General features: G+C 37.9%; 1 protein-coding gene across 16 annotated transcripts in view; it reads left to right on the forward strand.

Moving 5' to 3' along the window:
- The window catches only part of NCKAP5 (NCK associated protein 5), a 947559-nt gene that overhangs the window by 766131 nt on the left and 164240 nt on the right, over nucleotides 1-17188 (forward strand). The window lies entirely within an intron of this gene.

Consider the following 17188-nt stretch of genomic DNA (forward strand, 5'->3'; position numbering starts at 1 on the left):
TGAAGTATTGAAAAGCCTCATATGGACAGCAGCTACCATATTACATGGTGTATGTAGAGAACATTTCCATCACCATAGGAAGTTCTGCTGGACAACATTTTTCCAGATGGCTGGGACAGTGTTTCCAACTTACCTTCTGAACTTTGGCATAAACATCTTTCCTTGAATCCTCAGGGAAATAATGAGAAATTGCTGTTCATTTCACTGAAAGAAAGGTGTTCGATAAAGCCAAACATCGAAGTATAATTTCCCCCCAAATTAAAATAAAGCAAGTCTCCAAATTGTACAATAGATCCCATCTCCTAAATTAATTTCCTCTCTCCTTTATCTGTTAAAGCATAATTCATAATTTGTGACTCAAAACTTATGCAGAAAAAAATTAGTCTATCTCGATTCTCTTTCCTGGCCCCAACCATACCAAATGTTTGTCAGAGAGAATCTTGCATCTGTAAAATGTTGTATTTCTTTTGCTCTCTCATATCAAGATCCAATATTATAATTACTTTTAACAGCTGTTTCATGTTCATGAATTTTTCCATTTTGCTTGGTTTAACTTCAGGCTTTTCTGGAACAATATTTAAGGATCTATAGTCCCCGTTTATGAATCATGATGGCTTATTTCCATAATAAACACATGTGCCATAGATATTTAAACTTTTTCATTGGCTGTCACAAATTTCTGAAATCTATATCCAAATGGCAGGGAATGGTGTGTATGCTAACAATGGAACTCAGTGTTTATTCACTGGGTATTTTCAGCCAACATACTTTATATTCCTCCCCAAATAGTCTTTATTTCCAGGAGCCATCCTAATTTAAATAACACTTCTAAAAGATGGGCTGTAAATAGTAATGTAAAGAATGGTAGAAAATGGGATGCCTGCCCTCTAACATCCATAGCTCACAATCACAGATAGATGGAGTTGCTGGCTTTTCAGGGGGTCTGTTAATTATGTGACTCATGATTTTTTATTTCCTGGTGGCACAAATACATACTGCGGAGCACTGGCTAAAGTAAAAGCAGCCTGTGCTTGCTTTGCACCTTTGGAAGCTCTATAATTATTTGTTGAATGGAATAATGAATACATGATACAAATTTATTCTGCAAGTTGGTAGTTATTTTGTACAAACCTAGGGGAAGTTTATGACCTCCTTCTTCTGAGCTTTTCCTTATGTGGATGTTTTATATCTTATGTGGATGTTTTAGAGCTACTCAGTCACGCTGGTCCAGCCCAGCCTCGTTGAGAGTGGTGGCTTTTGGGTACAGCAACTCCACCAGTGCATCTGGTCCCAAATATTACTGGCCTTACAGCATCTGCCCATAGATTGGAGATTCAGTACAGTGGATTTCTAAGTAGTTTTCTGCAGTCTTAGAAACCTGCATTAGGCATCATCTGCTGAATACGGCCTAATGATTATCTACAATCTTAAGTGCCCACTTGGAGAGAAATATAGTAAGAAGATTGTTGAACCCACTGTGATTTTAGGAGATAGATTGTAAAAAGTAGAAAAGGAAATAATTTATTAGGACCAGGAACCAGTCTTTGTCCCTTAAAAACAGTAAAGTTTCACAGATATTTTTTAGCTTTTTTTTTCGTTATTATTATTGTAAGGGAGAAACAAAAAGGGATAATTTTATGGATTAGTTGACAAATTCTGGGAAACCATAAAGGGAAACAGATCCATGCTGAGGAAATTAAATCTTAAGAATAAGATTTAAATTAAAATCTTAAGAATGGTAATAATGTTCTGTGGTAATTCCAGTTTCCAGAATGGTATCTTGGGGACTAGAGGTGGTAACAAATCATAATAACAAAGCCCTCTCTGTATTAAAATCGATAATTTGAGCTAAATTCTGAAGAATTGAGAAGCTAGTACGGCAAATAAAATTCCAAAGTAATATTCTTAATGGAACTTGAATCTCCAATTAACCTTATTTGAATCTACTGGCCAGATTAACCAATGCTCACCATTTCTTCTTAGAAATCATACTAAACCACACTCAATTCATCAAACATTGGCAGCCAGTAGAGTTCTCCATTAACTATGCTTACTTCTGTTACCAGTTGAGTTGAATGCTCACTATAAATGAGCCATTTTTGTAACTCAGTATGTTTATGCAAGTAGTACTTACGGTGATTAATTTTTAAACTGCTATGTAAACCGATAAAATGTGTACCAAAAGAATTGTTTATATAAAATAAAGTTGAGTGCTATAAAGCATCTATAAAGCATCTATAAAGGCAAGTCACTAAAGAAATGTTTAAGATCAAATGAAATATAGGTGCCTAACTAAAAAAATTGTGGGAGTTGGAGAATTGTATTAAATGAAGAGGCATTCTGCATACAAATTGTTTCCCAAGTGACTAAGTTCTAGTTACACTGTTAAGAAAACCCAAAACAAAGACATATACATAAACAATGTATAAGCCATGTGTTCGAAGCCTCCCTCTCCCCCACTAAAAAAAAGCCTAGACTCTAATAATAGGATCCCTAGGCAAAAAAGTGGCCTTGGCCCTACCAACAATGTTATTTAACAAATGCATCGTGTTTACCATGTGTCAGATACTGCTCTACAGCCCTTACAGTGCTCACCGACTTAATCTCCATTACAATCCTATAAGAAAGGCAGTATCCTTGCACCCATTTTTACAAATGGGGATACTCAGACACAAGTCCCCCAGCTGGTTATTGAAAGTAGGAATCTAATCCCATGATCCGGCTCCAGTCCCTCCCTTCCACCTCTCTTCTGTGCTCCCTCTGCATGGAACAAAAATGAGCATGAGGAACATTTTTCTCATTCTGTATTCTGACATTTTGATTAACTGGGCCACTTGTGATCAAGTCGGATCAGAGGGCTTCTGCAGTGAAATGCAACAAGGAGACTACTATGTTTACACATTTCTGAAAGCTTCTTGATTTGTAGCATCCATGATTTTTCCCTCTACTGTATGTTCTGCTTTTGTCTTGTTTTGGACACCTGTGTTATCATTATTCTGATAAAATATTATTCATATATATATATATATATATATATATATATATATATATATTTGCCTAACAGTTTTTTCTTCTCCTTCTCATCTGATATTTCAAAGGGTCATAGTACCCATATCCTTAGGCCAGGTTAGAAAGAAAAGAATGTTATAGGGTAGATTATTCACACAAACAGTAGAGAATCTGACAGCTTAGAACCAAGGTGTAAACATTTGCTGTTATTTCCTGGCGTGCTCTTTGTTTTGTTTTTGTGTTTTGTTTTATGGTATTATTTCATATGAGATGAGAGGATTTTAAAATTCTACTGTACTTCGATTTATTTTTTCTCCCCTAAATATTTTCAGAGTGTAAATCTATTTATTCATGAGTCTGATTTGGCAGGATGCCACACGATACACTCACCTCTCCCCACCTATCCACAAGCCATGCATCCCATTCTCTGAGACTTAACCCAGTGCTGCCACCTTCCAGGGGCCTTCCAGGGTCTTGGCAGTGCTCCTGGAAGTTTCCCTTGCTGAAGCTCCTATAGTATCAATGACCCATCCCACATAATTAAGCAGATCATGGTCCTGTATGGAATTCTGGAATCCTAGTCTCTCATGGCAGGGATGGTAGAGGTCATGTACAACCCATAGGAGCTACGGATTTCATGTTTCATTTCACCTAACTTGTAATCTCTGTGAGGGCAAGAACTATGCTAAATGTTACGTTTCACCTCCCGCCGATGTTATCACTGTTCATTATATGTATTTGTTGTATATTACGATGATTCAACATTTATTTACATACCTTTTTTACATAGTTTTTAGTGGGACAGGGTTTTCCTTTGTTTTTTGTATCTTATTGCCTTTATTATTTTTTTCTTCCAGAGTTATTAAGATATAATTGACATAACATTGTATAGGCTTAAGGTGTATAAGACAATGATTTGATATATGTAAATATTATGAAATGATCATCATAATAAGTTTAGTTAACAGCCAACACCTCACAGATGTGCAATTTTTTTTCTTGTGATAAGATCATTTAAGATCTACTTACTTAGCAGCTTTCAAATATACAATATTGTCACCTCTGGTCAGCATGCTGTACATGATATATCCAGAATTTATTTATAATTGCAAGTTTTGACCACCTTTACCAGTTTCCCTCACCCTCCCATTCTCAATTTCTGGCAACCACCAGTCTCTTTTCTGTTTCTATGAGCTCTGTTTGATTAGATATAAGATCATATGGTATTTATCTTTTTCTGTCTTAGCATAACGTTCTCAACGTCCCTCCACGTTGTCACAAATATCAAGAGTTTCTTATTTGTGGCTGAATAATATTATATATGTATACATATATACATATATACATGTATATGTATATCACACTTTTTGTCCATTCATGTGCCAATGGATTGTGTGCATCTGTGTGTATGTGTGTGCATGTATTACATTTTCTTTATTCACTCATTTATTAATGAATACTTATATTGCTTTCATCTCTGAGCTATTATAATTAATAGTGAAATGAACATAAGTGTGTAGATATCTCCTTGAGATAATAATTTTGTTTCCTTTGGATATATGCCCAGAAGTGGCTGAATCATATGGTTGTTTTATGTTTGACGTTTTAAGGAATATCCATGCTATTTCCATAGAGGCTGTCACAATTGACACTCCCTCCAACAGTGCATTCTTACCAGCATTTGTTATTTTTTGTCTTTTTGATAATATTCTAACAGGTGTAAGATGATATCTTGTGGTTTTGATTTACATTTTGCTAGTGATGAGTAATATCAAGCACCTTTCCATGTACCTGGTGGCTATTTAAATATCTTCTTTAGAAAAATGTCTAAAGATGTTTTTACTCTGTTTATCTGTTCAGGTCCTTTGCCTGTTTTTAAATGGAGTTGATTTTTTTTTTTTTTTTTTTTTTTTTTACTATTGAGTTGTATGAGTTTCCTCTATATTTTAGGTACTAACCCCTCATCAGAAGCATGGTTTGCAAATGTTTTCTCCCATTCCATTAGTTATCTTTTCTTTTTGATGATCATTTGTTTTGCTGTGAAGAATCATTTTAGGCTGATGTAGTCTCATTTGTTTCTTTTTTATTTTGTTGCTGGTGCTTTAGGTTTTGTATCCAACAAATCATTGCCCAGATGAATTTCAAGGAATTTTTCCCAGTGTTTGCTCCTAGGGAGTTTAATGGTTTCAAGTCTTATATTTAAGCCTTAGTCCATTTCAGTTAATTTTGTGCATGATACAAAATAGTGTTTTTTGTTTCATTCTTTTGCATGTGAATATCCAATTTTCTCAGCACCATTTATTGAAGACTGTATTGTCTCCATTGAGTGTTCTTAGCTTCTTTGGCAAATATTAGTTGACCATATATACATGGGGTTTTTTTAGAAGGGGTGGTCTCATTTTTTTGTTTCACTAGTCACTGTGTCTGCTTTTATGCCAATATCATTTTATATTGATTACTATTGCTTTGTAAATATAATTGAAATCTGAAAGTGTGATGCCTTCAGCTTTCTTCTTTTAGCTCAGGATTATTTTATCTATCTGAGATCTTTTGTGGTTTTAAACTAATCTTAGGTTTTTTTTTCCTATTTATGTAAAAAAAAATGGCCATTGAAATCTTGATAGATCTCTTATTGAATCTGTATATGCTCTGGTAATGTGAATATTTTAACAAAATTAGCTTCTCCAGCCCCAAAACAGAAGATACCTTTCCATTTATTTGTGTTTTCTTCAATTTCTTATATCAGTGTTCAGTAGTTTTCAGTGTAGAAATCTGTCACTTCCATGGTTAGATCCATTCCTAAGTATTTTATTGACTTCATTGCTACTGTAATGGGATTGTTTTATTTACTTCTTTTCAGAAAATTCATTGTTAGTGTATAGAAATGCTACTGATTTTTTATGTTGATTTTGTATCCTGGAAATTTTCTGGATTTGTTGACTAAGTCTAATAGCTTTTTGGTGGAGATTTTAGGATTTTCTCTATTTAAAATCAAGTCATCTGCAAATAGAGACAGTTTCACTTTGGGTTTTTTTTGTTTGTTTGTTTGTTTGTTTGTTTGTTTTTATTCTGACAGTTTTTATTTCTCTTTCTTGCCTGAATGCTGTGGTCATACTTCCAGTGCTCTGTTGAATAGGAGTGGTGAGAGTGGGCACTTGTCTTGCTCCTAATCTTAGAGGAAAAACCATTTGTCACTGAGTATCATGTTAGCTATCCGCGTGTCACATGGTGCCTTTATTATGTTGAGGTATATTCCTTCTACACCCAGTTTGCTGAGAGTTTTTATCATGAATGAACACTGAATTTTGTCAAGTGCTTTCTCTGTCCCTACTGAGGTGATCATATGATTTTATCTTTTATTAATGTGATGTATTACTTTTATTGATTCTTATATGTTGAACCATTCTTGCATTTCAGGGATCAATCCCAGCTGGTCATGGTATATAATCTATTTTATGTGCTGTTGAATTTAGTTTGCAAGTATTTTGTCGACAATCTTTGCACCAACATTCATCAGGGATATTGCCCATAGTTTTCTTTTCTGGTAGTGTCCTTATCTATCTTTGATATCTTGGTAATGCTAGCTTTGTAAAATGATTTGGGGAGTGTTCCGTACTCTCCAATTTTTTGGAAGAGTTTAGGAAGAATTGGCATTAACTCTTCTTTAAGAGTTCAGTAAAAATTATCAGCAAAACCTCTGGTCCTAGGCTTTTCTTTCTTGGGAGGCTTTGGATTACTGAGTCAATCTCTTTATTCATTGTTGGTCTTTTCAGATTTTCTATTTATGGTTCACTTGTAGTAGGTTACATATCTCTCAACATTTTTTCCTAGGTTGTCCAATTTATTGGCATATAATCATTCATAATAATTGGCATATAATTATTCATAGTAATCTCTTAGTATTTCTGTGTTATCATTTGTAATGTCTCCTCTTTCATTTATAATTTTTTTTTATTTGGGTCCTATATCTATTTTTTTCTTGGTGAGTACAATTCAATGTCTATCAATTTTGTTTATCTTTTCAAAGAACCATTTTAGTTATGTTAATCTTCTGTATTATTTTTCTGTTCTCTATTTCAATTATTTTTACTCTAATCTTAATTATCTTCTCCCTTCTGCTAACTTTGGGCTCAGTTTGTCCTTTTTTTCTAGTCCCTTGAGGTTTAAAGTTAGGTTATTAATTTTAGATTGTTTTTCCTTGATACATGTGTTCATCACTTTAAAGTTCCCTCTTGGAACTGCTTTAGCTGTGCCCTATAAGGTTTGATATGTTGTGTTTTCATTTGTGTTTGTCTCAAGATACCTTTTTTTATTTATCTTTTGAGTTCTTCTTTGATCCATTGGTTATTCAGGGGTGTATTGTTTAATTTTCATGTATTTATGAGTTTTCTAGTTTTCTTCCTATTACTGGTTTATAGTTTCATAATAATGTGATCAGAAAAAATACTTAGATGATTTCAATATTCTTAAATTTGCTAAGACTTGTTTTGTTGCCTCATATATGATCTATCCTAGGAAATGTTCCCTGTGTGCTTAAGAAGAATGTGTATCCTGCTATATTGTTGGATTGAATGTTCCTTATTTGTCTGTTAGGTCCATTTGGTCTCTAGTGGTGTACAAATCTGCTGTTTCTTTATTGATTCTTTATATGTATGATCTATCCATTGTTGAGAATGGAGTATAGATGTTCTCTATTATTGTCCTGCTATCTCTTTGCCTTCAGTTCTGTTCATATATTCTTTATATATTTCAGTATTTCGATGTTGGGTGTATAATATTTATAATTATTATATATTATTGATGGATTGACCCCCCTTTTTTGAAATATTTTATTTATTTATTCATGAGAGATACACAAAGAGAGAGAGGCAGAGACGTAGGCAGAGGGAGAAGCAGGATGTAGAGAGCCAATGCAGGACTCAACCTGGAACCACTCCCTGAGCCAAAAGCAGACACTCAACCATTGAGCCACCCAGGCATCCTGAATTGACCCCTTTATAATTATATAATGACCTTATTTGTCTGTTTTGACCATTTTTAGCTTAAAGTCTACTTTGTCTTATATAAATATAGCTACTCCTGCTTTTTTTTTCTTGGTTATTATATTTGAAATACCTTTTTCTAACCTTTTACTCTTAGTCATTTTGTGTCTTTAAAGCCAAAGTAAGTCTCTTGTAGGCAGCATATCACTGGATCTTTTTTAAAAAATCCATTTATCCAGGGTACCTGGGTGGCTCAGTTGGTTAAGTGTCTGCATTTGGCTCAAGGCATGATCCTGGGGTCCTGGGATCAATCCCCACATCAGGCTTCCTGCTCAGTGAGGAGTCTGCTTCTTCCTCTCCCTCTGCGCCTCCCTTCTGCCTGTGCAACTATCTCTGTATCAAATAAATAATATTTTTTTAAATTAATCTATTTATGTTTAATTATTGATAGCGGGATCCCTGGGTGGCGCAGCAGTTTGGCTGCTGCCTTTGGCCCAGGGCGCGATCCTGGAGACCCGGAATCGAATCCCACGTCAGGCTCCCGGTGCATGGAGCCTGCTTCTCCCTCTGCCTGTGTCTCTGCCTCTCTCTCTCTCTCTCTCTCTCTCTCTCTCTCTCTGTGTGACTATCATAAATAAATAAAAATTTTAAAAAAATTATTGATAGCTAGGGACTTATTATTACCATTTTGTTGTTTTCTAATTTTGTAGATACTTTGTTCCTTGCTTCTTATCTTAATATCATCTTTTATGATTTATTAACTTCCTGTAGCAGTATAATTTACTCCTTACCATAATCTTTTGTATAACTGCTAGACAATTTTCCTTGGAGGTTATCCTGAGGCCTATATGAAATAGTTTTATGTTTATAATTTCCTATTGTAAGCTGATAACAACCTAGTTAGCAAACAATAGCTTTGCACTTTCTCTTCTCCCCCTCACATTTTAAGTTATTGATATTATATTTATATAATTTTACATTGTATATTCAAAACCAAGTTATTGTACTTATGATTGTTTTCAATGCATTTTCTTTTCATTTAAAACCAGAGTTGTAACTGAACTATGCACCATCACTACAATATTAAAATATGTCTTTGACTATATATTTATCATTACCAGCGAGTTTTACATATATAGTTATATTTTTTACAGTGTTAATTAGTATAACTTTATTTCCACATAAAGAACACCTTTTAGTATTTCTTGTAAGACAGGTTTAGTAGTGATGAACTCCCTCAACTTTTGAGGAAGTGAATGAAAGTTTTCATCTCCTTCATTTTTGAAGGATGGCTCTACTGGGTATAGTATTTTGGGTTTAGTTTTTTTTTTCTTTCTTTCAATATATTTAATATATCATGCCATTTTATACTAACTTGTAAAGTTTCTATTGAGAAATTCAGCCCTAGTTTTATGGAAGCTCCTAGGCATGTGACATGTCACTTTTCTCTTGTTATTTTCAAAATTATCTGTTTGCCTTTGACCTGAAAAGTTAATTATTGTGTCTCAGTGTAGCCCTTTTCATGTTCAACCTATTCAGGATTTTTGAGGCTTCATAAATTCGGTTATCCATTTATCTCCCCAGATTTGGAAAGTTTTCAACCATTTGTACTTAAGTATATTTTCTATTTTTTTCTCTTTATCTTCTCTGGGATTCTCATAGTGCATATATTGTTTTTCTTCTTGACTATGCCCCATAAGTGCTATAGGCTTTCATCTCTTTTTCTTTCTTTCTTTTTTTTCTTTTTATTCCAATGATTGTATAATTTCAAATAATCTATCTTCCAGTTTACTGATTCTTTCTTCTACTTGGTTGAGTCTATTGTTGAAACTCTCTATTTAATTCTTCAGTTATTGTATTCTTCAGCTTTATGATTTCTGCTTTTTTTTTTTTTGGATGGTTTCTTCTTCTTTGTTGAGCTTCTCATTTTATTTATGTATTGTATTCCTGATTTTGTGTAGTTACCTGTGTCTTCTTGTAGTTTATTAAACTTTAGGAGGATAATTCTGAATTATTTGTCAAACAGTTTATAGATCTCTATTTCTTCAGGGATAGTTATTAAAGCTATAGTAGTTTCTTTCTGTAGTGTCATATTTACCTGATTATTTATGGTCTTTGATTTCTTTCATTAGTATCTGTGCATTTGAGTAAATGGTCTCGTCTTCCAGACTGTACAGGTTTGCTTTGGCAGAGACAGTTCTTCACTAGTCAGCTTATCTCAGGTTTCAGAATAGGTCAACTGGTCAGAATAGGAAAAGTAGAACTTGATATTGGAGTCTTCATTTGATCCTGTTCTAGATCCTAGGTTGGGAGTGCCTTTGGCTGGGAATACTTGGATGGTACTGCTGGCTTGGGTCCCTTCCAAAATTCAGCTGTAGGATGGGCTCCATGGTTGCCCATATTTGCTGGTCAGGCTTCCTAATGGCTGGTGGGGGAGTGGATGCTATATGCAGCAGTTGAGCAAACCGGTGAATTTGCTTCCCTGCCTGGAAAAATTGTTGTACCTTGTTGGTTGTGGACCAGAATCAGGACCAGGACTGTCCACTGAGCCCCCTGGTCAGACAGGATCAGCAGAGCTGCTGGGTAGAGCTGCTGGCTGGGTCCTCTGAGTGCCACTATAAAGCAAGGCTCTACTGTGAGCCATGCAGCCCCCTGGTGCTCTGGTTATACTTCCTGTTGGTGAAACGACTATAGTCAGCAGTAGGTGGGGCCGTGAACCCACTTCTTTGTCTGGCTGGTGCAGCAGAATGGGTTTCAAAACTGGCATAATTCACTGACCAAGGACCCAAATCAGGCATAACTGTACACCAAGTTCCCTGGCCAGATGAGGCCACCAGCTGGGCTCTGCAGATGGTAAGAGCTGCTGGCTGACCTCTCTGCTTGAATGCCATTATAAGTGGGGTTGTAGGATGGGCTACGCAGCTTCCCAGGTGCCCTGGTTAGGGTTCCTGGTCAGGTGGAGCTGGAAGCAACAGTGGTAATTGGGGCTACAAATTTGCTTGCCCGCCTGTGTGGGGTAGCAGAACAAGCCCAGAGGCTAGAACAACTCATTGTTTGGGGACCCAAATCAGACAGAACTACATACTTAGTACCCTGGCCTGATGGGGTCACTAGCTTGTCTCTGCAGATAGGCAAAGCCACTAACTGGGATCTCAGGCACCATTGCAGGGAGGAACTTGGCCTGCCCAGATCCAAGCACTGGTTGCTGTAAGCTCTGCTCTTCTTTTCTGTCCTGATATGATCTCCAGTATTCAAGCTCCACAGATTCCTCTGCCATCCCCATGGGATGAGACTAGAGTGAACCTCCCAGGAAGTGACCTACAATTCTGGGAAGCCTAGATGTCCACCTCAGACTTTTTTTTCCTAGTGGAGAAACCGTAGACCCCAAGAGTCCTCTTGGGGAAGTGGTCTGGCAGCCTTGTGGACAGGTGGCAGTCAGAGTGTATTTGTTCCTCTTACCCTTCTCATGTGGTCCTTCTTGGTCTCCATAGTCAGAGAGGTCCTTCAACCTCACCCCTGTGTTTGGGGATTTTCATAGTGGTGTTCTATCTATGGATAGCTGGTCTTCTTGTGAGGTAGACTGAAGTCGATAACAACCTCTGTCACCATCTTGATGGCATCACTACCGAGGGGGACATTTATAACTGCAGTCAGATTGTAATCTTAGTTTGGAGACTATGTCTTTTTCTCTCTACTGAGGTGTGTTTCTCTATCAATTTCCCTATTGTTTGGTACTCAATTTATAATTTTCATCCTTTTTTCAAAATATTTTATTTATTTATTTGACAGAGAGAGAGAGAGATTGAGGTAGGGGGAGGGCAGAGGGAGAGGGAGAAGCACACTCTCCGTGGAGCAGGGAGCCTGATGTAGGGCTTGATCCCAGGACTCCAGGATCATGACATGAGCTAAAGGCAAAACCTTAACCCACTGAGTCACCCAGGTGCTCCTTTAATCCTTTTTTTTTTTTATTTCTGAGAAGCAGAATTTTGTTTTGTTGTGTGTGTGTGTGTGTGTGTGTGTGTGTGTTTTAGGCATTTACACTCCTTGCTACCTTAGAAGTTGTGATTGCATAGTGAACACAGCCATGTAGAACTAGCAAGACCTGAATAATCAGTTAATAACCAGCATGAAGGTATCTTCTCCAGGATTTTGGTCATTTTGAGAATTAGAATACATCAACTATGTTAAATGTTTTTAAATGTCAGTATTTGTTTTTTAAAAAGTATACACATCTGGGATCTCTGGATAGCTCAGTAGTTAAATGCCTGCCTTCAGCCCAGGGTGTGGTCCTGGAGTCCTGGGATCGAGTCCCGCATCGAGCTACCTGCATGGAGCCTGCTTCTCTCTCTCCCTGTGTCTCTGCCTGTGTGAGTGTGTGTGTGTGTGTGTGTGTGTGTGTGTCATGAATAAATAAATTAAATCTTAAAAAAAAAGTATACACATCTGCCTTTAGGACCCTTTCTAAATATACACAATTGGAGGGAGAGGTGGGCTAAAAAGGGAAGAATTTGGAATAACACAGAGAGCAATAGGGGATGAATAGGTGAGTGGATGAAGGACTGGGTAAAGAATGGGACAGTGGTTCTTCAGTTCTGGAGATAGTTTTCATTCAGATGGATCAGTACCTCTCTTGAGCCACAAGCTAAAAAGGAGTCAGGGAAAAACAAAAACAAAAGTCCATACATACTTAGAATAGCGACTTGGCTTCCCCACACTGCTAAGTTATAAATTTGCCTCGTGAGTTTCCAAAACTGATCAGCTCTTCCCTTACAATGTTTATGTGCCCGGCATAGAGGTGGCCTCTGGCTCTGCCCTACAGACCTGATATCTAATTTAGAAAGACCCACAGAGTGACAGGAGGAACAGTCCAGTGATGTTGGAGGGATGGTGAGTGACACCAGGGTCCAAATGGCAGAGGACCACCAGTGGTGATCTCTTATCCTGCAAGATCAGGTGGCTTCATTGTGTGCATCGTCATACGTGAAAACATAGAAGGAATGTGCAGCAGGGATTCTCTCTCATGCCGTAAGCCCTGCAAAGGGTATTCACTTGTCAAAAGTATGGAAAGTGCCCTTTCTGAGAGGTAAAGGACACTTTGTAAGATCACACAGCTTCTGCAGGGCAAGGTTTTCAATTATTAGATGCCCCACACAAGGTTGGTTTGGGATCAAGTAAGAGCAGCAGAGAATATGAGCAAGAATCTTCAGGGTTACAGCAAGATGTGATTCCCCTCTCTTCAAAATTCACCCAAGGCCCTCTATAGACTCGCTTCACCCTCAACGGCTTCATTTTTCTTTCTTTTTTTTGTCTGACACAAATTCTTTACTCTAGTCAAGCAGAAATACTTTCACTCCACGGAGCATGACATAGGTTTTCCTTCAACTGTTCCATTTTGTATGTCATTCTCCTGTCCAAAATGCTACTCCTCCCACCCCGCCCATCTACCCCTGCCATTCCTTTTCTTTCATTTAATAAATCTGAAGCACCAAAAATATGTTAGTGCTGGGGATTCAGTGCTGAAATGTGTTTCCTCAACCTCTTATGGTCCATAAGTACCATGGAGAATATGGTGATGTGGTGAGAGGCACATGAGATGCTATAGGGGTAGGGCAGCAGGGACGGGGGCCAGCTGTGGTGGCTCAGGGACCTGGGGAAGGCCTAGCAGAAGAACTCATGCCTCCATGTGAGTCTAGAAAAAAAGAATACACGTTTGTGAGGTGGACAAAGGAGAATATAAACACAAGCCAGCAGAAACAGCCTGTGCAAGGATTGGAAGGCATGAAGAAGTCCGTCTCCTCCTTCCCATCCTGTTTTATGGCCATATGCTTTGGAAGTGCTCTGGGAATAAAATCACTCTGCCTGCCCCCCCCCACTCTCAATTTCCTACACACACCTTGCTCATTGGTATGTCACTTTATAAGTACGCTAATTTTTTTCTCATATGTGCTCTTTTCTCATATGTGCTTTTTTCTCATATGTACTCTTTTTCTCATATGGGATGCTCTTCATCCCAGTTAGTTGAGGAATATTTTCATTTCCTTTTTTTTTAAATGCAAGACCCAGACTTCCTAGTGCATGCTTCATGGCTGCATGCTGTGTTGTGATGTGCTTCCCATCAGCATTACATTTTTATCAGGGGTACAAGTGGTCTGTTAGGAGAAATTCAGGACACGACTCCTAGTCTTTACTTGCTTGCATTAACTTTTATCTTCATAGGGACCAGGGCCTTGCCTTAGGGACCTTTGAATTTTCTCAAAACATGACTTAAGCAAATGTGAGCCTCAGTTGGGACTCCTGGGTGGCTCAGTGGTTGAGCACCTGCCTTTGACTCAGGGCATGAGCCCCCAGTCCCAGGATCAAGTCCCACATCCGGCTCCTGCATGGAGCTGGCTTCTCCCTCTGCCTGTGTCTCTGCCTTTTTCTGTGTCTCCAATGAATAAATAAATATTTTTTTTAAAAAAAGTGAGCCTCAGTAAATGTGGGGTGAGTTAAGGATTGAGTAAATCTCTGGGATGCAGGAGAGGCTTGCCACCAAGGGTGTTAGGAGATGGCTTCATAAATGAGGTGACCATAATAGAGGAAAAAAAAGAAGGGAGTGGCCACCGTCCTTAGGACACTGTGCACATAAAAGAAGAAAGACTGCAATATTATGTTTAGATAAGTTGGAACAACTGCAAAAATTAATCTTTTTTTTTAAGAGGTGAGGTGCAGAAGGAGAGGGAGAAAGAGAATCCCAAGCAGGCTCCATGCCCAGTACAGAGTGTGATGCACACGGCTCGATCTCACCACCCTGAGATCACAACCTGAGCTGAAATCAAGAGTAACGTGTTTCAACTACTGAGCCACCCAGGTGCCCCAATCTCTCTTTTTAAATGAACTCTAGTTTTATTTTTGTTGTTTGTTTTGCTTTTGCTTTATCTCTTCCTGTTGCCAATGAGAACTCCGGGTTCCATCTCAGAATTGTTTGTTCCCTGTAGCTGTAGAGAATTGTGTTGCATAAATATGCCTTTGGCTGAGGAACTAATGTTTTTCAGAGGCATGAGTTTTTCTCTCTCCTATCCTGACCCCCTACCCAAATTTTAAGTTACTTAATGGAAGGCACCTGGCTTCCTGTTCGTTGTATCCTCCTAAAACTAGATGTGTCCCAAATATTGCTTTCAAGAGCCCACGGCTGTTTCTGCATCCTCCTACCGGGGACAGTGAAAAAATCTCAAGCCATGAGACCAACATGGCCAATTGAAATGCCGTACTGGGCTGAGCCAGGTGAAGGAATATGCTAAGGAGGTTGTGTACTCTGCTGCTAGTTCCAGCCAATTGTGACCACATGGAAATGCTGATTGGGGTTGCCATAGCTTTAGGTATTTTGAGAACCTGGAAATGTAAACTTTTGTGGGCAACCCTTTGATTTTTAAATACTGGCACCCGATTCAACTATTTTATAACACCAAGGAAGCCCAATAAAACATCTGTGGACCATATTTGGTCTGCAAATTACCTGCTTTTCTTTCTTGGCTGTGAAGATGGTGGATTTATCCTAAAATATGATAGACATGCTTAGAACACCTGGTACCAGACTTCACAATCCTATTCATAGGGCAGCTGGAATATATTGCTGTATTCATTATCTCAACAAAAATTCATTGAGGACACAGAGGTTATCATTTAATAAGGAGACAAGTAATATGAATAAACACCTATACAGTAGAGTAGTAAATAAAACAGAAATATTTACCAGCAGAAGAAAGAATGATTAACATTATCTGGAGTGTGAGGGAGGCCTCAGGAGGTGGTGACCACTAAACTGAGCTTTGAAGGATAGATAGGAGTTTGTTATGATAACAAGGTTCCAAAGAGCAATTTGTAGACTAAACTCATGACTAAACTTAATATTGGAATTTACATTTATATTAGCCCTATATCCTGGCTATAGCCAGAACTCTAAAATCATAAAATCATCTTGACCTGCCTTAGTGTCATCTGGTCTTTCCAGTCCCCTCCAACAATATCAGATTAACCCACTGAGCTCTGAGGACAAACACCTGTGAGGAGCATCATGCTAATTGCATTTTCTGACTATGACCTTCAACAAGGATTTTTTCTAGCTTTCTATCAGAGGAGGAATCTTATGAAGCTGAATTAAGAAAACTGATGAAAAATGAAAAGCCGTCTATATCTCAGGTTTGTTTTTAAGGATTTTAACATTAAACAGAGGTTCAAAACCTGAACATAAATCAACATTATATTGAAATAGACTAAGTGATTGAAATGTAAGTTCGAGAACTGTACCTTATAGCGTGCAACATTCAGGCTGTATATATTTTTTCATATCTCAAATGCATAAGAAAACCTGATGTTTCTGGATTTAGTGAATTTCATGCAGTAAATGTTTATCACAGTAACCTTAAAAGCTCCCCCAGTAAAAATTGTTATTAAATATTACATTTTTATGAATTTTGGATAGATGTAAGGATTTGGAAATGCAAGGGACAGAAAGTACTGAGAAAGGAATGGTAATGTTTACCTGGGGATTTGATTATGCAGATTGGAGCATTAATTTCTTGGCACTCAAAGCCGTAGAATGTCCATAGCTATCAGTGGATGTCACACCAGGGAAATCTTATTCCTGGCACAAAAAGATTAAGTAACCCAAACTCTGACATAAAAGACCAGTGTTTCCAGGAGTGAAAAGCAATTTGGCTTTGTTCTATCACTTCTCTTGCCACGAGGGTGTACTTGTCGGAAACCTACCCTGATATAACCGAGAGCCACTCTCTGGAACCAGGCAGTGAGTCTCAGTTTGCCGTAACTATCCAGAAGACTCCAGACAAGTTTTTAACATATCAGGCTTCAGCACAAAAAGAGTATCATTGAAGTATTGGCTGCATGAGTCAGGGAAGGAAGGGGAGGATGGGATATGCACCAAAAAGGCAAACAGAAGCATCAAGGATCTCTCAGCAAAGCTACGCAAACCAGGCTGCACCTCCATGAGGAGAAAACGTCAGGCAGGTCTGACGTTCAGTGTAGCTTGGAGTCGTCAGATCCTAGAAAAAAAATGAGATTGGCCTTCAGTTGTACCTGGACCCGGCACTGCTGCCATTGCTCAGAAGGGCGTTAGAACTAGGCTCACCATAGTTTCCAAACCGGTCAGAGAAACGGAGATGAATATTTCCAGGGCAAGGTGCTCCCTCTCCTGATAA

The sequence above is a fragment of the Nyctereutes procyonoides genome, unplaced genomic scaffold (genome assembly GCF_905146905.1).
Source record: "Nyctereutes procyonoides isolate TBG_1078 unplaced genomic scaffold, NYPRO_anot_genome, whole genome shotgun sequence".
In the NCBI taxonomy this organism is placed as follows: domain Eukaryota; kingdom Metazoa; phylum Chordata; class Mammalia; order Carnivora; family Canidae; genus Nyctereutes; species Nyctereutes procyonoides.